This window comes from Temnothorax longispinosus, chromosome 6, assembly GCF_030848805.1.
Source record: "Temnothorax longispinosus isolate EJ_2023e chromosome 6, Tlon_JGU_v1, whole genome shotgun sequence".
NCBI lineage: Eukaryota > Metazoa > Arthropoda > Insecta > Hymenoptera > Formicidae > Temnothorax > Temnothorax longispinosus.
The window spans coordinates 792,532-814,081 of NC_092363.1; the positions used below are offsets into that span (position 1 = coordinate 792,532).

Genomic DNA, 21,550 nt, shown 5'->3' on the forward strand with positions numbered 1-21,550 from the left:
TAAACGCAGCGCATCGTGTTTTATATTATGTTCGCCCAGTTCGACGTAAAAAGCTCGGAGTTAAATAAATTGCGCCGAACGATGTAAAATGAATTTACGTGCCCCGGCGCCGTGTATTAAAATGGACCGCGGAAAAAATATATACATATATATATACATATGCCCGCGGATTTTTTTATCAGCGTGCGCGCTAACTGAATTTAGATAGAAACGAGCAGCAACATTTCGGATCCATCCGCTTTCGCTCCGAAAAAGCGGCCGCGAGAATCGGACGGGGTCAATCAAACGAAACGCTATCCATTCAAAAATCATGCTCATTCATCTCGCTCGGCGATAATAACGACCAAATAAAAGCGGCGTCATATTGCCGGAATGATATCGTCCCGCAAGGAATCGTTATCACGTCCGATCGAAACACCCAGAACAGTCGGCGCTGATTCATAAAGAACTTTCGTGATGGACAAAAATCTCACGAGGAGGTTTCATCTCGCGCGCGCGAGTGAAATGCTCCGGCAAAAAGGCGCGGAGCGGAGCGTTTCACGCGACGCGCAGTTCGCGCTTTTTTCCCCGCTCGGAAAAAACCGAGTCCCATTGGAAGCGCGATGAAAAAAACCGGGGAACGAGTTTCACTCCGAAACTCGCGCGGACGAGACAGCGCTGTCGTTTAAATTATCCCGCCGCGTGACCTCCGCACCGGTTTCGATTGCAAAAAAAAAACATTCGGGTAAGTATGTATACGTCGCGCAAACAATGGAGCTTCCGAATCGAGACTCGTATCGATTATCCTTCGCTTTTCGATCGCTATTTTCGACCCCAGTTTTCCTCGACGCGCGCGCGAAAGATCGCGAGGAGCAGATCTAAGAGATTCGGTCGTTATTCGAGGACGCCATCTTGTCCGATCCGACGAGCGAGATCGAATTGTCAGATTGAGGCAACGACCGTCTCGCGTAAATCGTCGTCGCCGAGAACGCCTCGCGCTCGCCGCGACGATTCGTAATTTAACACGGTCCGCTTGGCTTTCACGCCGATCTCGCGCATTCCGCGCCGCCAGGAGCGCGGCGCGGCGCGTCCTTTGTCCCTCGCGGAAGCGAGGAAAACGATCGGGAAGAGACACTGACCTTGCTGTGCGCGCTGCGATTCCCGCGACGCCGGCCGCGTCCCCGCGTTACTCGCGACAGGAACAGACGGGCGGAGTCCCCTCCGCCGCTCTCTCGCTATTGTGCTTCAGGTAATCCAAAAAATTCCGCGTAGGGAGCACACCACTCGTCTCGCGTCGCGTCGCGTGCCGTCCACCGGAGTCTCACTGAAAGCCAAGTTCTCCTCACATTCGCGCACCGTACGTTAAAGAACCGTGTCACTGCACTCTGAAGTTAGCCGCGAAGCGATCTTTTCGGAACAGGCGACGCGGCGCCGCGCCGCTTCTTTCGCCGGCGGGCAACCAACGCAACACGGCGCGATATACATTCACTCGTGCGTCGCCGTGCTATTCCGCGGAAAACGCGCGCGACAACGATCTCACATCGGCGACGGAGCAGTTCGGAGCTCTGCCTCCACGTGGAAGCGAGCGACCGCCGCGAACGTACGTCCGTCACGTCGGAACGGCAAACCGAGACTAGCGCGCCGCTGCGGACGTCGAGAAAGGCGAGCCTAGTAGACCCGCGCTGTCTCTCTCATTTCCCCGCCGCCTCGCCGACCATCTATCACTCTCTCTCTCTCTCTCTCCCCCCCCCCTCTACCCCTGCTCTTTCGTCGCGCACCGAACGACTCGCGCGCGATCCCGCTTCTCTCTCTCGCTCGCTCTTTCCCCTCGATCGCCGCGGTCGTTCTCTATTCCTCTCAGTTCCCCACACCGTCCCCCTCGATGCTTCGTCCCCCCCCTGCCCCGTTCCTCACCTGCCGACCGGCCTGCCGACGCGCTCCTCCACGGCCGGCGACGATCCCTTCTCTCCACGGACGATCTCTTATGCCGGTCGGGCCAATCCGATCCCTTTTCCAACCGTAGTCCGGTGCGAACACGTTACCGCGTGCACCGTGCCTCTGTCAGCGTTCCCCTGCCTGCGCCCGACCCCTCTCCGGAGTAAAACTCCCCGCGTTATGCATCGTTGCGCTCGCACACGCAAGTTCGAGCATCGCGCGCTTCTTCTCTCGTTCCCTCTCTCTTTCTCTCTCTTTCTCTCCCTTTCTCTTTCTTTCTCTTTCTTCACGCACGCCGCGCCGGCCGGCCCCACGTTACGATGCGTTTTGCCGTCCGCAATCAACAGTCGACGCTCACGACTGGACTGCGGTCGCAAAAAAAAGGGGGTCAGCTCGCGGGTGGGATTTAAAACCGAGGGCGGTTGCGTTTTGCCGAGACTCCGCTCGAAATCGCGCTAAAATGCGTTCGGTCACTTCGGTCGCGTCGGGGCAGCGTAACTCCGAAAGAGCCGGTCGCACAATAATAGGGAAGCGCCGATAAACTCGCCGAGTGGATACTCGGCCGTTAATCCGTGTCGATGCGGCGATGAAGAGAGAGCGTTTTTGTCAGCCGATATTCAACGCGACGTGGATGGAAGCGAAGCGGTTTTAATGGAGAGCTCGCGTACAAATTGTTGCGCACTTTATAAATTATTGGGGTCCGCGCGCCGATGGCAAGCCCCCGAACAATGTCACGGGAAGCCACGTCGATAAAAGGAGTAAAATCTGCACTGTCAGAAGAAACAAATTTCAAGATTTCTCATTTATTATTATTGTTTAAAAGATTGCCTTTTATTTTATACACATACATATTTGGTGTGCTCGTTTATTAAAATACTCATTACCGCGTGCGACTGATAATAATGCGCAATAACAAAATAACGGGTTACGTGTTCCATATTTTCGAACAACACGCAAGAACGTACGGTCAAATATTATCTAGTTTTGCCGTCATCTTTGAACAGCTCATTATATGCAGATTACGCGAAGACTAAAATCATCGCGATAATATTGCCGATGCATTTAGCAAACGCCACTGCTTCATAAAGCGATAAATAATTGCTCGGTGAGAGGAGGCATTGTACTGTTTTTCGGTAATCAGGCGTGAATAACAATGGTTAATCGTGCATGAAACGCATATGAAAGTATACGCTTTGTTCTGTTTTTAATGCACCGAGGTCCGTATCGATCGAACAACAATGTATTAGAAGCAATGTAAATATTTTTAAAACTCTCTCACGACATTATCACAATATGTTTAATTGCGTCAATACAGCTAATATTTCTAATTAAAATTATTTCTAACGTTCATTGCGCTAGCGAGCGACGTAAGAGACACGAGATTCCATTGATATATCTGATTATTTCCTTCGAAATTTAATACAATTATCGACCGTGAATATCGATTGTGAATATATGTTAAACAAGAGACTCAACGTTGAGCGGGACGAGTGTTACCACGTCCGCGAATTGTTTATAGAGCATAAATTTTCAAGACTGCCGCTCTAATTGACTCGTAAATTTCACTCGTGCAGTAAATCATACCTGTAGTGCGATTCTGTAACTCGTTATGCGTCGTTATGTGCTCATAACGACAGTTGCGCAGCTTTTTTCTTATATAGTATACCTGCGCAACTGTCGTTATAAACACATAACGACAGCATAACGAGTTACAGAATCGCACTACTGCGACGCTGCGTACCTGCGTACGCAAAAATTTACGTTATTATAACAGTCTTTCGGCGCGAGACGTGAGATGCGTTATGCTCGAACAATCACGTTTCCGGAAAAAGGATTTCACGAGGGACCGACCATTAATGTCGCCGGGTTAGCATTTAAATTCACGCACGGCGTCAAAGATGCAGGTGGCACTCTTTAGACGACTCTAAATTGCGTCCACCGGCAGACAAACGCACGGCCGCAGAGCCAGTCCTCTGTTTGTCCCGGTAGTTGCCAGCGACTAAGCTAACGGAGCCGGCCAGCATGTATACCGGGAACTCGCAGAAAAGGGACACGAACAGAAGGCCCCTTAGTCCTCTGTCTCTGTGTTCCACTACCCCCCGCCGTTACTTGTCTTATCGGCGCCCCGTCGTCCACATTGCTCTCGGCATCTCACCCTCGCCAGTCAGAATTACGTTTGTGTGCTCGGACACCATTACCTTAATTAAGAGCGAAGTTTTCTCAAGCTGCCCGCGCGCGAACACTTCCTCCAAACTAAGTTCTCTATTGATTTTATCTTAATATCCTTAAGTTCTTCGCAGTTCCTCCTTTTATTCTTCTTCCTCCGCCACTCGAAGGGAGCTACGTGCCGCGACTAAATGGCTTTACATGCATAAGACGTCTCGTCATTAATGTCGCAAAACTTATCGCCGCCTTAATGAGAATTCCTCGTAACTCCATTTTTCTAAATATGACGCGCGACGCGAAGACTGTTTAAGAATTTTTTTAATGTAGTTGCGCATCAAGTTCAGAATTCACTCTCTTAAATGATTTACGATGTTACGCTTTACGGCGCCGGAGAACGGATGTCTTTATCACGGGATAACGATAAAATACTTATCTTCTTTAGTAAAAGTAAAACTGCGAAAAATCCTCTCTCATCACGCCGCGCCCATTACATATAATATCTTTTCACGCGGGCTCCATGTAAAGGAGTTCGGATATCATTATTGCCTTAGAGTGGCAGTTTTTAAATATAATTAACTATAAGACGTTGTTAATCCGAATATTCACTCCTCCAGTCACTTTATCGTATACTTTCGTATTTCTTTTATATCTTTTGATTGACACTTTTTTTATCCCTTTATTTTTTTTCTTTAGACTTTGAACAGGCACCGAAGAAAACGACATAAATACCCTTAATTCTGTTCGGACCTATTCACAAATGTTGCGATAGGCCTAAAAACCATAGTGCGCTTGCTTATGTTAGTCCTTTTTGTGTTACTGGATTCTTTTCATTCAAAATATCTCTATTGCCATGCCATGCTTTACAGAAGATTCCGTGACAAAAGGGATGAGCTCTCTTTAAAAAAAAAAAAAAAAATATTGAAATTCCAACTTTGTAAAAGAGCCGATCGGCGACACAGGGAGGACAAAAATTATATATTGTACATCTACTGGAATATCTCAATACAGATAATAAATTGGGTAAAGAATTTCATGTGACAGTGTGTAAGAGTGTGTGTGTATGATTAAAATATATTTTACAATTAGGAGCATAAAGTATTAGAGATATAATACAAATTAATAAAATTGGTAAAATTTTATATTACTTTATTTAATAAAATTTTGTTACAAATATATAATATAAAAATATATTAATATTTATCTTTTTTTTTATTTATTTTAAATTTATTGATATTTTTGTTAACTAATTGATGTAATTAGATAAATATACGCGAAGATGTATTTCGATTTAAATAATCGATGTTTACTAGTTCCAGTCAAAATGCAAGTACTGCCAAGTTATACGTATTAACATTTCACATCATTTCGATTTCTGATAGAAGGCTAAGCATTTTGCTATGAAGAATCGCGGGAGTGAGTACGACGAGAAGACGTGGAGATGACGAAGAAGGAGATGGATGGAAGAACGAGAGTAATAGGAAGAGCAGCGCTTCTCCAAGAGGTGAAGAGTGACCGGGGCAAGGAAGAGAAGATGTGAAGCCGAAGAATCAGTCGGTCGTGGTAGAGCCCGTCTTGGCCTATACTGGACTCAAGGCTATCAACCTCTAAGCATCCATTAACTACCAGACGTCGAGGTGTACGGGCGCGCATACATGCACACGCACACCCACGAATGCATGTATACGCACGCATTCGCGCGTGGAGACGGCTACCCCGCAGTATTTCACCGGCGTCCGCAATTTCGCGGTTCCAAGCAACGGTGCTGATTAGACCGCAAACGTCGCTCCTACTCCCGTTGCTGGCGGCCGAAAGCGCACGGCCGCCGAAGCTAAATACGCTTTGTCAGATCGTTGAAAATTTTATTTTGCGAACGCATGTGTTTCGCTCGCCGAATGTGTGTCGTTCTATATATGCGTGTACGTTCAAAACGAGGAATGCGCGATCGCGAAATGCCGAAATACCGAACGCGAGTTCGGGGTCGTGGGTCGCGGTCACAACGGTACGCGAAGACCGGCGCGGCGCGATCTACCTCGAAAGAGAGACGCCGCACGAGAGCAACAAGTGAAAGTCAGTTGCCACGGAACAACGTAGTCGGAAATCATGCGCGGTGCGCATTATCTCGTTTCCCCAGTCCGCTGCCTCCACCCGGTATAATCAGCTCGATCGTATCCGTTAAGATCTTGCCTCGCTTCGACTCGTTATTAACCGTTATCAGCTTCGATCGAGATATCGGCCGATGCAAACGACCTCGTCGACTCGGCGCGGCGCGTCCATCGTTTCCCGATCAGCGCCGACGTAAGCCGACGTTTGATGTTTGATGAATTCAATCTCGCCGAGCTAGCGCGCAATGGTAACGCGGCGCTAGTCCGTCCGTTCGCGCGCAGCTCGAACAAACCTGACCGACAAAAACTGGCCGGACAGGTAAGCGGTAGCGAAATACCTGACGCCGTGAGGCTAAACGCGGCGTGGTAGACGCTGTCCTAGACGGGGCCGTTTCGCTCGGCGCGAGGCCGCCGAGGCGCGAGCACGTTTTCTTCGGCCGCGAATACCGCCGTGCGTGCGTTAACGAATACGCAAAGTGGATTGTTACCTCGTCGCGTATGATTTACAGCGACTTTAAAGATGAGATTGGCCTTTTGTTGAGTACACTCACGGGATGTAACGATGATCCGATGTGCCGAGTAAAATTGCTGCCGAGTGGATTCGCGAGATAAACTCGCCTTTGAATAACGTGTCAAAGAGATCTTTAAGATCGCTTTGAACTAATTCGCGAGAGATGCACAATGTCGCAAATAATTTGGACTCAAAAGGGAAATAAATTAAGTATAGAGTTTCTTGGCTTACGTTAATTCGAAAGTATAGGTGTGCGGCTTGCGTCCGACTTCGATCGATTCCAGAAGATCTCGTCGGGATCGTGACCTTCGTTCGGTCATTATAGCCGCCATAAATCATACGGGAAAATTACATCGCGGACTCCTCGTGATGAGAGTATTACTTGCCGACGCGAATACGGGAATATTCTCGGTGAAATCAGACGAACTAACATCCTGCGTGTACCGAAGCACGGGGCTCTCGCTATAAAGTTCGCGTAGATATTCCATACGCAATCACGATACTTACGTTCGCGGTTCCGACATTAACGAGGAAAATTTGCGTTTAACATCGAGAGAAGGTGTCGATAATGGGAGATGGGAAATGATCGGGGCTTTAAGTGTACCCTGACGAGATGGTTAATGACTAATGCGAACCTGGAAAACAGTCCAAGAACGAATAAAATCGATAATTGGGACATCAGTCATTTTCACGCCCGAAATATCCAATCTTCGAAAAACACGACGCGTATTCGGTAAATCGTCGTATTTTTCCCGTTTGAATTCTCGTACGGTACACTGATTACATTATCGTTCATTTTACAGCGCCGAATGTTCCACTCGTTTAACAATCGCGGGTATTTATTGCTCGCGTGCAATTTGCGGATCTTCTGATTTCGATTCGAATTAATTTCTGCCATTCGGAGGGAGTTTGGCCTGTAAACAATCAACGCGATTATCGTAATCGAGGGTCGCACTGTTCGCTTGTTCACATCGGCGCGGGGTGGGACACGGCAGACGGCACGCATGCAATTATTTCGCTAACAGATGCCGTATGGCGTATTGATTAAAACTACAATCATCGGACGAGACCACAGAGGCACAGAAATCCGATAAAAATCGAAGGCTCACTCTGTCTGCGACGTATCGCCGAATAAAATTGGCAACGGTCACAGTTGGTCGGTTCCGAATTGTGTAGGAACCATTTGTAGAGATTTAGCAACCGTAGCGCAAAAATCTTTTTCGGAACGCGTAACAGTTCCGTAACTTTTGTATGTACTTTTATGACCGGACGACGCGACAGCGGTTTAGCGTTAAACGCGCGCAGCGAAAATATAGACTAACGCGCGCCACAGCCTCTGCAACTCTGTTTACGTTTTACGATTTATTTCCGGTGATGGACGCGCGCTCTGTAATATCAAGCAGTTTTCTGAGAAATGTAAAAACTCCGAACGAATCTCCCGGATTCGCTCGAAACTTCGTTGGGGCAACTATTCTCGTGTAACAAGTCACCGAACTTCGTTCCCGGAAAACTCGATTACGTTTTGAATAAATTAACGAGAGTCTTTTCCGAGCGCGCTCGTTACTCTCGCGGAAAACTGGGACGCGACCTTCTTCGCGCGCGACAGAAAAAGAACGTCCGAGGGACGTCAGTCAGGAAAAGTTGCAGCTTCGTGACACCAGCCTAACTTTGCGCCGCGAGCTCGGATGGAGAGACGTTCGCAAGTAGAGTCTCTCTTGTCATCGCGCTGACAAATTGCTTCGCGCAAACCGTCGCTGGCTGCTAACGTAAACACGAAGCGTCGTGCTGCAGATTGTTGCACAGGCACACTTGACGCCGATACATGGGCGGTTGCAAGTGGCAAAGGTCGACCTATCGATGAAGCGCCGCCGGTCTGCATCGACGGATCGATAAGCGTTTTGACAGCGGCGAACAATAGCCCCTGTATAGGCTGTAGCCCGCCTTTATTTCAGGTGAGAATGGTGGTCGACAGGTGGAAAATGACAGTAAAAAGTTTCCCGAAAGAATTATGAATCCCCTGCGACGATGGCGCCGACGGGAGGGTGCGGATCGTTCATTCATTCGTATCCCAACCGCGCTTTATGGGAATTCCGTCGGAAATATTTCAATACTCGCCGGAATAGCGGCCCGCGGGATGGCCCTGTTTCGTCCGCTCCCTCGCTCTCTTTCGCATCGCTCTTGTGACAATTCGATCACATTTACGGCACAATAAGCTAGGACATTAGATTTTCTTCAATCATCCGAACAACGATCGAAAACCTGCAGAATATTATTATTGTAAATTTAACTTATCTAGAAAATCGAGTTCCGTCGATTTTTCGACGGATTATCTAAATAGGGAATTTACCTTTCCGTCGGGGATATACGAGGCGATGGATGCGAAGCGTTTCAAAGAGCCTACCGGAGAGTCGGATTACAAAGAAATCCGGAGGCGCAAAGCTAATTCTGAATTAGGTGTCTGCTTACAATCTGCCGCTGTTGCCGAGACTATGCACTTTATTTGTAACGAAGTATAGCGGCTCGCAGTAAGTGCACGAGTATCTGCACAGAAGCGGTTTTGCATCTTTAAATTCCTGAGAAGATAGAAAAGGCTATTCAGAGAGGCGCTTATTCGCGAGACGATCGGGACTGGGCTTTTTAAGTGGATATCGCATGCCTGACTTGTCCACCCACCTACCGCGCATTGCAAGATTCACAAAACCTACACGTCTTTCTCCTCGCGCATACATGTATTTATGTGTGCACATGCCTTAAGAGTTTAATAAAAAGAAAGGTATAGATATTTCAATAACCGGTTCTAAAGATTCCTGAAATTTTTAGCGACGTGAGAGAATATCACTTTTGTCGAGATTTTTTGAAGGAATTATTCGAGCAAACGGATGCGAAAATATTGGCTCTTTTCGCGTCGGATGTACGCCGAATTATTTCCAGTGAATTGAAAATAAGTTGAACTGGAAATTCCCTTAATTAACTTGCCTCGTACTACGTTTAATGGTCCAGCGAATAGTATAACAATTTTCAAATGTAGCACCACATTTCCGTAATGTTAGACCAGAGTAAAATTTCAATTTTCCGGGTCATAAAGTATGAGTACGCTGCGTAGGAGAGCCCACGAGCAGATCGCAAGCCGAACAATCTTCTAAACGGATATCGATGAAATGGTATATCATCTGTATTAAAATTACAGTAATTTTCTGACGCAAGAGAAATTCCACTGTTCCGAACATGCGAGCTCCATTATTTTATTTTCTATATACTCTTTGCCAGGCAGTCGTTTTAGCGGCTGTACTTATTTTTCGAACATTGCATAACGTTAAAAGAGATATAACCATTTTTTCAAATAAAATCTGACTTCCTCGCGGAGCGTAATGCAGTCTTCCAGCTTGACAACGGAACCGAATTACGGCTAAAGAGGAGCCCGGCAGGAAAGAGGAGAAAGCGAAGAGAGAGAGAGACAGACAAATCAAGCGTGCATAATCGATGTTCGCCGCGAGAGAACTCTTCATAATCCAGTCTCAATTCACCTCTCGAATCTCGTCGCGGTATTAATCAAGGCGTTATACTTTCTGTAATCTCCAGACCAAATTCCAAACAAATTATCCCGGGATCTCGGTGGACAAGCAGCTCGTGGCGTTTTATAAATGATCCCCGCGGAATAAGGAATTGCGAACATTAGTAAAGGGTTGTCAGCGTTTTCTGCTCGGCGTATCTGCCGCAGCAGCTGCCGTTACCGTCTCCGAGTGAGGAGAATTAAGCAGTCTTAAACGCTCTTTGATACCGACGTCGACATTTTGAAATATTTTTCTGCGCGCCATACCGCTCTACCGCGTTGACGCCTTCATTTTTCACAGTGACTGAACCGCCGCCGTAATAAAAGTGTCGAGAAATGTTCTTATTGTTTTCCACGAAAACTTCTTACAATTTCGGACGTCAGTTGCATACGATGTATTGCGTTACTTGTTACGAATTGTTTGACATATAAATTTTTCACAGTCGTAATACGTGCATAATTATACCGCGCGCGCGATCGATATTTGCTTGATTAGAATATCTGACGTCCCAAAACTATCGGCTATGTGTCGGGGGAACACACTTGTGTTCTCGACATCATAGATTCTTCAACAATGCTCCAGATGGACGCATAATCGAGACACACGCGAACAGTTGACAGGTAGGCGTACCGGAATATGAATTTATGTATGATTGACATCGTGTTATATTGTGGTTGATTGCATGTCAAGACCGATGGCGTTCCTTAAATATTGTATAACAATATACATATATAATTGTGTGAACAAATGTTGCATGTTATGCGATTATACTCCAATTTTATCAATCTCGTATATCAAATATGTACATATATCAAATACGAAACATAACTAGATTAATCGAAATTGAAAAAGTTGAAATCGCAATAGTTCCTGAGTAATGAGCAATTAAAGTCTTTCTGATAATATCTACAGAGTTATGATAATTTTATGTAAATACTTTTACGACCGCAAACGAAGATAAATTTTATTCTTTACATAAGCATTAAATTTAATGCGCTATAGCGACCAACTCATCGGTATTATTACGAAAGAGCAATTATTACGCAAAGAGCAGAATGTTCGGCATAAATTTATTTTTGAAAACGTTAAATATGTGAGTTGTCATTTATGACAACAAGTCGGTTGGCTCGCGGCGTATTGGTACGTATCATTGTGGTATACAACGCGCTGTTGCGTATATATATATATACACAAGGTACCGCCTTATCATTCGTGCGCCGAACAAGTAAGTCGCAGTGCAAGCCGTTCTACGTATTCGTTATTTCTCGAGACATGATCGCAACAAGTACCAAAAAATATATTGAACAGTAACATATTTTACTATTGTTTCAATAATATAATCAGTAATTACTCCGCGAGATTAACGATTCGTGGCGTCGCGCCAGTTATTTAGCCAAACATATTTCGCGTGATTTGTTCTTGATAAGATCGAAGATAAGATTGAAAACAAGAATCTTAAACTGCCCTAGCGTGATCTTACGAGAGATTGTTATATCTTTAATGACGTTTAGATCTAAATATATTGCATTTTGTATTTACTTAAATAATCCAAGCTATCCAATCTTTATAGATTCAAATATATTGCGCTTTGCATTTCTCATTAAATTAAATTAAATATAATTTAATTGTTTATTATTCTAAATTGAGAACTGGGAATAAAAGAAATAAATCGTCGCGTTGGATGAAATAATTCAACGGAAAGACTTGTGTTAAACATTTATCAATAATATTTTATTTATTTTTCTCAGAATTGTGAAAAATTTATTACATCAGTTATGTTAGGTCAGGTTAGAGCGTCGGGTAAAACCCACGAAATTACTAATTTATTGATTTATTAAAGCTATATAATATTACTTTTTACGGGATATAAAATTTTTAGTATACCTAAATAATATATTTTAGTATAAATAATAATGTAGAATAATAATATACTTATATATACTTTTCCCAACAAAATACGACAGATTTTATTTTTCAATTATTAGATCTCTAAAGTACGATATATCAAAATTGATTTGGAAATCAAGAAACTGAATATTCAAGATAATTTTATTGTATGAAGTATTCAAACGTTTCAAATTAATACCGGCTTCCGTACAGTCTTATTGTTAGAGGCTGTGTTCTTATATTCACTTTCAATACTGAAAATTTATAGTATACGTGACGTAAATTATAGATTTTTAGTACTGGCAGTAGTACTGAGAGGAAATGGGAACACACCCAGTATTTATTTCTCGCGCCGTAATCAAACAGCGCGTCGTTAGGTATACAAGCGCCCTCTCTTTCGCGCTCCACCACTCAAGTAAATGAGAAGAAGTCACAGTGTCACTACTGTCACTGTGTCAATAGTGTCACTGCGTTACGTTACTCTTCAAAACGCGATCGGGATAAATATAAATAAATATCAAGTATCATAGCATTATTACAAGCGATTATACTGACACGTGTGACGATTCGTAGGTAAGTGTAACGAGGGGATAGTTATTTGACAAAAACGATATATTTCACGACTCATTTATTGAATGTAAGAATCGAAGCGATCCAAGAGGATGGGATTTACAAATTAGTTCCACAGCAGACAATTATTTCTCCGACAGTGTTTAGAATTGAACATTTCTCGTATGACGCTTTGATTTTTTCATCGACCGAAACGTAACCTATTTCAAATTGCCGATTACTTTCACAGATCGAGAGTACAGTGTGCGATATAGATACGGAATCGTTTGGAGTGATTCAACTAATAGACCCGTCGCCGATTTAGCTGAGTAAACAGACCATAGCCGGTTCGTCGCGCATTAACTTCGGGAGTGCCGTTCAAGTAATTGGACTAATAGACTTTTATTGGTGATTAGTCCGCGCGCGATTGTAGTTATCCGCGGGTGTTTTTCGGAAGTGAATGCAGGGCGAGAAGGAGATCTGACAATCTAGACATGAGAGGAGGAGGAGGAGGCCCTAGGAGAGGGCATCGGGCGCCAGCGGAGCAACCCTGCGGTGAGTAATTAATTTTTCATTCGTTGTTTTTTATGTGGAATTAATCGTCCATTCCCTCTTTTAACTGGATCTAGATTAAAAGACTAAGAATTAGAGAAATAAATTATTATTTTTTTTTTAGAAGAAAGTATAAACTTCTTGAAGATTGTTTTCTCAAAAACATACGATTATTTTATTAAACATCTATTACTTAAAAGACGAATTTAATTTGTAGAATAATAATTTTTTCAAATATTAAATATTTTGAATGTGGCTACAATTTATTTTGTATTTACATGTTACAGAATCAACACAGTCGACATAGCAGATAACTCCGCTGTTGCGCATCGGTTGGTGAGTGGTTAATAAACTTGTTTATTGAGGTAACGAATCTGTGACAATTATATCAGATATATGTAGGTATGTATGCATCCGCGGATACGTATATATCAATCTAACAAAACAACATAAAAATACATGACATCTCACAGATCTGTTGCCTTAAAATGGATATGCTAGAACAGATTTAGAATGAATGTTTAATCCTGGATGTGCCACTTATTGATTGATACGCATTTTGTATGATTTGTTGTATGATTTATTCATTGTGCATACGAGGGTGAACTCGCACGCATATATATTTTATGTAAATATACGAGTCGGATCTTAAAAAAAAAATTGGGAACATCATGAGGTGACATGATATGATAAATTAATATTAAAATTCGGGAAAAATTAAGTATGCATTAATTGTTAAATATATATTGTAATAGATAAAATGTCCAATTTAATTGTTGTTTAGTTAGAATATTGCAGAAAGGAGATTAATGGAAAAAAGGAGACAGAAAAGTAAAACAATATTATAATAAAGCTATGATAATAAAATAAATATAAAATATTGACACTTTTTAATCCTAGCTAGCCACACTCCGGTCCATGAGATCGCTTGACTTTTTCACATTGTCATTTTCATTTTAATTAATATTTTAAGCTTGTACTGTAGAAATTGGTAATACAGACTCTGAATAAGATGTTTATGATAATATCAGGTCAAGAAAATGATTCAAATTTAAACTGAACTTATTATAAGAAAACTAGAAAATTATGTTGTTATGTGAAAACTAGGAAACCGAAAAACATCCAGCGGTCTACCGGACCGCAGTGTGGCAAGCTAGAGTTAAATTAAAAATTTTAATGTAAGTTTCTTTATGATATTCACATCTCAGACACAAAAATAAAAACTTGACAGGGCATTTATATATTTTATTTACTTTTATGAAATATAGAAAAAGTAGAAAACGCTTTAAATAAAAAAATAGAATATTATTTGAAATAAATAAATTAATTAACGAAATTAATTAATTAAATAAATACAATTAATATTTATGAAAGATTATCAGAAAAATAATTAATATTTGTTACAGTGCAAATATTGAGTTTTTATTTTCTTTTTTATCCTTTTTCTCTTTTATTCTTCCAGAATTAAATATATAAATTGATACACGAAAACAATTATTTATTCAGAGAGTTTTTTTAATATGCACGTATTACAATCATAAATAACGAAAGAAATATTTGGAATATTTGAATAAATTCCAGATAATATATATTTAATAAAAGCCATACTTATAATTATAATAATTATTACTTTTTATTGTAATGTATTTTATTACATTATAATATGTTTTATTGTATTATGCTTTTATATTGTATATTTTTGGCCTAAACTTTTAAAATTTATTCATATATACTGATTATTTATTAACTGGACTTTATATCAGTTGAAGTAATGTGACGTAGAGTCATATGTTTTGTCACCAACCAGAGGAAGTTTTGACATAGATTAGGGTGGATCATAATTTGTATTTTAAAATTAAAAATTCTTAATTTTGAAGTATAGGGGTTCTTGATATATTATATTAAAAATAATTTTGATAGTATTATAAATTTAATGATGAAATAATATGTAGGAATATAAATTTATAAAAACAAATATGCAAAATGTATTTACGAGAAAACATGAAAAAATTTACTTTAATAACAATATTAATTATGTGGGAATGTATTATTTCTTTTGGATCTCATTTATTTTGAATTTTTCACCTGATGTATTTTTAAAGTGAGATTTGATATTCGTAACGATGAATTGACAACTCGAAAGAAACATTGAATCTTGGATTTTGTTTGCGTTTAGCAATTTTTATATCTCTATTCATTATTTTTCATTTATTAAATTCTGAAGTTATTGAAGTTTGGTATTTCTATTGTGAAATACAATTCCTTACATTCGCGAAATGTAATCGAGTCTTTCCTATTCGGAAAGCGTTAATTTAAATTTTTTTTTAAGCTGAAGAGTTTCAAATTTTCTGTACCGAAAATGTGTAATGAAGGAACACGAATTCACAATCAGTTAATATTCTAGCAAACTTTTTAGGCGAATTTAATTAATATTTTAATGGCCTTTTCGACGTGTCATTTCGCGAATCATATAAACAAGCGTAAAATCTTTATTCGCTTATTCGCTGAAATAAAAGGAGTATTTCTCTTTTCTACTTTGGCTATATACGGCCAATGTGGATATGACTAGAAGCAACGAAAAATAAAACCAATCTGGCTGGAAAAATGAATAAAGAAGCTATATATAAAATAGATTGGTGTACGATACCAAATAATATTAAATTTAAAAATATACAAGATAAATCTATGATCTTTTTCATATACGTGTGCAATTGAATGTATGTAGTCATGAATGAAAACGTACCATCAAAATAAATTTTGATTGCTTACAAATTAAAATCCCAATTGATCGCGAATTAAAATGTGACTTAACATCTCTACTGTTTGCGAATTCAAATATTATTTCAAATCTCAATTTGCTCTCTCTCTCTCTCTCTCTCTCTCTCTCTCACCATATCTCGATCACGGATCAGTGATGATGCTGATGGATTAGTAGGTTCGTCACTGATTTGTGGCATTCGCGGTCGTGAGATACACAACTGGAGAATCCTTATTAAGGTAAGGATTGTAGATTGATGCACTATAAATACGGATACGGTTAGTCAGTCAGGGCATCGCAATTTGGGTAGCTAGAGATACTATGATAAATCAGATAGATAGGAATAGTATTAGCAGGAATGGTATACACACATATAATTCAAGAGTAGGTAGGAGTACTATCACAATTCGGAAGCATGGGGAAGATTATTATAAATCGAGAATTGAAAAAGCATAGGAATAGTTATAGGATCTTGTATAAAAATAAATAATAAGAGAAAACACTACCATTATGATAAACAATCAATGTATAAAAATAGATATGAAAATAATAAAAATAAGGGTTATAATAATGCTAATAAAAATTAGGGGTATAATATAGCTAATATTAAATTTATTTTTAAAAAATGCTAAAACTGGATATTATTATATAACTATGATAGTATTACATTTTATTATAAATTAAATTGTGCAATTAATTATAAAAAATATTAAAATTATGTAACAGATGCGTATAATAACACAAAATTTATTTAATTTACGCGTTAAAAATATTCGCTTTAAAAATCATCAAAGATCTAGTAGTAGTTTATATTTTGAATTTCTCAAAGAGTTTAATAAGATCAGAAAAATTTTTTATCCAAATTTATTTAAAACTGAAAATTCGATGTTAAGTCAACAATTAAATATTAGCTCGTTTATACTTATGAAATTTGTCCATCTTTCTTATCATATAACATAATATAACATAATCTCAAAAATATTTGATACAATTATTACAATTATTACAACTCAAAATTTTTATTATCGCCACAGTTATAAATGTCATAATTCAGAAGACAAAATCTTCTATTGTTTTTTATAAAACATATTCGTGATTCCACATTGCATATCAATATTTGCTAACGGAATTATACATTATCTTAAATTATACATTTTGTGTTAAATATTTGTTAGAAGCTATTGCGACACCGTATTCTTTTCACGTTCTTGAGTGCGATCGCTGCCTCGATGGAGTTTTATCACTGTCCCTCGCGTCAGATGGACGCTAGCAAATGTATGATTCGGTACCGACAGGGAGTCGAAACGATTTTTATCATAGAGAGTTATTTCTTGTCACTTTTTGTGAGATCCATCTACGATATTTAGTTCGGTGCCGGTTGAAAGCTGAGAATTTTTATTGCAGGCTTGGCAAATTTAAATTTTCTTTGCAGTTTTTGGAAACAGCGGTAGAAGCAATGAATTACCGATGATTACCATACATTTTACAGTTGAATCACCGAATTAATTAAATAGTATATGTGAGATAAGACTTTCTTCCTCTCGTTCTTTTATTAGTGTATTAATATTCTAGTATTGTCTTAATAATAAAAAGATAGTAATAAAGATATAGTAATAGAACAAACGTGGATATTACGGTTATATATTTATAGAGAAATTTTAATTATAATTAAGTAATAAATAAATTTAAGTTACAATTAATTTGGTGATTAGTGTGGTTATTATTATATTTTATTCTTTAAATTTTGATTTCTGTTAAGGAACCATTTAAATGATAAATTAATAAATTTTATATCGTTAAACATCACATTTTTTAAAATTCCATTGTTATCGGATTCAATTTATCTTGAATAGTATCTCTGAGAATTATTTATATCCTCACATAGAATAAGTTACGATAAAGACGAGAGTATTTTATTGTTTTTAAATATATTTATTCGTAATACTTTTCTGCGAAGTTCTATTCATGCGTTGTTTTTCAATAAGAAGGTATACATATATATTTCTTAATAATAAAAGGATTATATTTTATCGTGCAAATTTTGCTTTCGTATATTAAAACACAGTATTGAATATCGATTTACTTATCGCGAATATACTCGGGATTTACATAATATTTGCATTATATATAGATTTAAAAAACTGTCGATACAACGGTAACATGTCGTTGATTTGCTACTAAAATCACTGGTATCGAGAGCGGTCCGGAAGATTCTGGATTCATTCCCTTCTGCAACGGTGTTCGACAGATTACTTAACTTTCCTTCGCGGATTGATCCCGTGAGGATGGATAGAAACAGAGCACATTGAGCTCGCTCTCTAATTTAAAGATTGTTTTTTTCCGTATTGGATATATTAATTGGCGTTCCACCAGGCGGAAAGGCCTTGACTAATTGACTAAATCGTTGGACCAGTTATCCTTCATTGAACGCGATGATAATACAGTTTCTTGCAATTTCTCTCGATGTGTTTTAAGATCCATAAGATTTTAGAAAGTAAAGGTAAAAAGACATTAGATTTGTGTGATCGATCACTTGTCGATACCGAAATCGTATATACGTGAAAGAACGCTGCATGTCCTTCAAATTACATTCGCCGTCACATAAAGCAATAATAAAGGACTCGTTGCATCGAAGATATATTATCAAAGATATATTATCAAAGTTACACGTATTGCAATATCGAGTCTGAAATATTACCATTCAGTTTACTCGCATTCCTGAACTTTTAATTGCATTTTTTATCTTATTTAATCGTTGGCTTACACTGAAGCTATGTTTATTTTTTCGTCTGTCTTTTCTTAATAATCTCATAGAATATACCTATTATTATTTACTCTTTTTTATATATATTTGTGTCCTTCTACATATATTATTTACTTTTTCTTATATTTGAGAAACAAAATTGATTATTTAAATTTATTTTGGTCGTAGTTGCTCGAGTTTTATATAAAGCTTTTTAAACTATGTTTTTCGAAAACGTTAAATAACAATAAATGTTTTATGATTATGTTCTCATATGTCGATGTAATTAACAGTCAAAAATCGAATATAAAAATTAATTGTTATGATTTTGTTATTATGCTTGTTTGGATGTTTTTATTCCGCATTAATAAACTTCTTGAATGTACAAATAATGTTGTTAAATATTTTACTGCACTGTATATTTTATAATGTATTTTATAATACCGTATTGCATTTTATTATTTTAAATATTGTAATTTAAAATTATTTTTTGTTTTCGTAAAACTAAATTAGTGGAAAAAGATAGAAAGTTATATTTTAATGTAATATAAATTATACAAAAAATAATAAAATAAATATTATAAAATGACAAAGTATAGAAATTAAAAAATACAAAATTAAAAAAATTAAACAAAAAATAAAGTAAAATATTAAAAATAAAGAAACAAAAAGTACATATTAAAAGAAAAGGAAACTGCCGCCATGCCGATTGGAATCGGCGGGTATAGTGGAGGGCTTTTGTAAGTTTTTATCGGATAAAATTTTAAGATTTAAAGTTGGACTTTTAATCAAATTAAAATCCAATTTAGAAAAATTCCAAGCTAAGTTTAACCATTACACATCTAATCATAATGATATACGAATAAATACGGAGCAGCTTGTGCCATTTAATATGTTCGACTATTAATCAACTCGTTATAGCAGCAACTGATTGCTATAATATGTCTCGTACATGTACATAAGAAACCAAAAGATAAAATCAGCCGAATAGTAATATGAAGCAGTATTACCTGAGCTGCGAAAATCAATAAACAAGTGATTGATCAGTACGTGTATCAGCGTAGTTATAGATTTGAGTTCGTGAAGTCTACGCAATATCTTTCGCCAGCTTTGATCGATTATAACGGGAAAGCTATTGCTTCGACATTTTCATATCAGGATTTTCGATCTTAATCAATTTCTACAGTACACCATTAAATGATAATCGAAAAGTATCCTATATTTTATATATAACGTATTACATAATATTTATACATATTTGAGAACGCAAATCAGAGAATCACTGATAAACTGGATTGGCGATAATAAGAACACGACTTGTGTGCCACTGACATTAAATTCAAAGTGTAGTTCATCGTCGAGGTGATACACTTTCACATTTTTTCTCGACTATATCTTTGCCGTGCTCTTGTTCTTTGCGATCGAGATGGTTTCGCGAGTTCTTTCGCATCCGTTCATTCTACGATGTTCGAATACACCTCCGGGATTCCTACGAGAGTTCTCGAGGTGCCGATCGCAGAACCGGCGAGCCTCAGTAACAGATAATTAGACATCGCTATGTGGGAATGACGAAGAATCGGTGCACGGACTCTGCGTAGACGCACACCCGTGGGGTACCATTATTTCACCGCTGGGATGTTCAAATAATTGAACGTTGGCCGATACGTGGCGGCGAGTTGTGCCGTATAAGTAACGGTTATTCACATGCTGCGAATCGTATCCTGCGGAAACGCCGAGTGCTTATATCAACCTGCGAGGCAGCACGATGTCTATTTCAAACCGCCAATCTTCCTCTCTTGTCTATATAAACCTCTTCTCTCTTCTCGTTCGCTTTCTTTCACTGTTTCACGCGGCATCCCATATAGGGTTTTACAGTCGGCCCAATACTGGGCCCGTATAATTAATACTGGCCCAGTATTGGGCCGACTGTAAAACTCTATATGGGATACAATGTATCCTACAAGCATATCGAAAATTGTTTTAGCTAAAAACTTCATGATAAAATTTGTTATCGATTTTATCTTATAAAAATTTTAAACGAGGTAACCATTTTTTTGTCCAACATCTTTTATTTTCTTAACATTAGCAATTGGGAAAGTTATAAGACTTGAATTATCCGAGCGAAGTCCAATTAAAAGTAAAACAAGGGACTGTTATTTATTTGCACTTTCGAGGCATAATTCGCCTACAGCATACATTTATCGATATTGAATAGTTCTATGACTATCAATGCCTCGCTATTAAAACAACCGTCATTCTTTTTGTTTGTTCTCCAATATCTATGATTGAAAGGCCGCATCCGGCCAATCTGGGACGCCTTGTGTACGCGTGCATGCATTCACCTCCTCTCGCTTCTTCACCGCAGCCTCGGCCCGCGGTCGACTATCGATAATCAAGGTGTATCCGTAAAGCAAATAGCTGTTTTCTCAAGTGCCGATATCGGCCCGCCATTTTCGAAAGTGGGTACTCTTCGCGGTGTACCCGAAGAGCCCGTGGGGCGTTATGAAAACGATCCATCGTACGACGGGCCACGCACTCTTGTTCACGCATTGAACGTGTACACGAAGCGAGCGGCTGTCTCGTGAAGATCGAACGATATCAAGTGGCCTGTGTTCGATCGACGTGTTAATTACGCGGCGAAATTGCGACAGTCTTAATCGAAAGAGGTCGAGCGTCTCCAACTCGTAAACATTGATCTCCAACTCGTAATCCATGGCGCACCGGATGATGACGACGACGACGATCCCACGTCTGGAAGAAATTGCGAAGCGAGATGCGCGGGAAACGGGTACGATACGTTCGGGCCGTAAGTGTGCG

At 39.2% G+C, this 21,550-nt stretch overlaps 1 protein-coding gene across 7 annotated transcripts in view; it reads right to left on the minus strand.

The window, feature by feature from the left end:
* The window catches only part of Kug (FAT atypical cadherin kugelei), a 322,747-nt gene extending 321,151 nt beyond the window's left edge, over positions 1-1,596 (minus strand). For all 7 annotated transcript variants that reach the window (XM_071782437.1, XM_071782436.1, XM_071782435.1 and 4 more), the window contains exon 1: positions 1,119-1,596. The gene's annotated coding sequence lies outside the window, so the exon portion shown is untranslated. The remainder of the gene's footprint in view (positions 1-1,118) is intronic.
* Between the last annotated feature and the right edge of the window lie 19,954 nt (positions 1,597-21,550).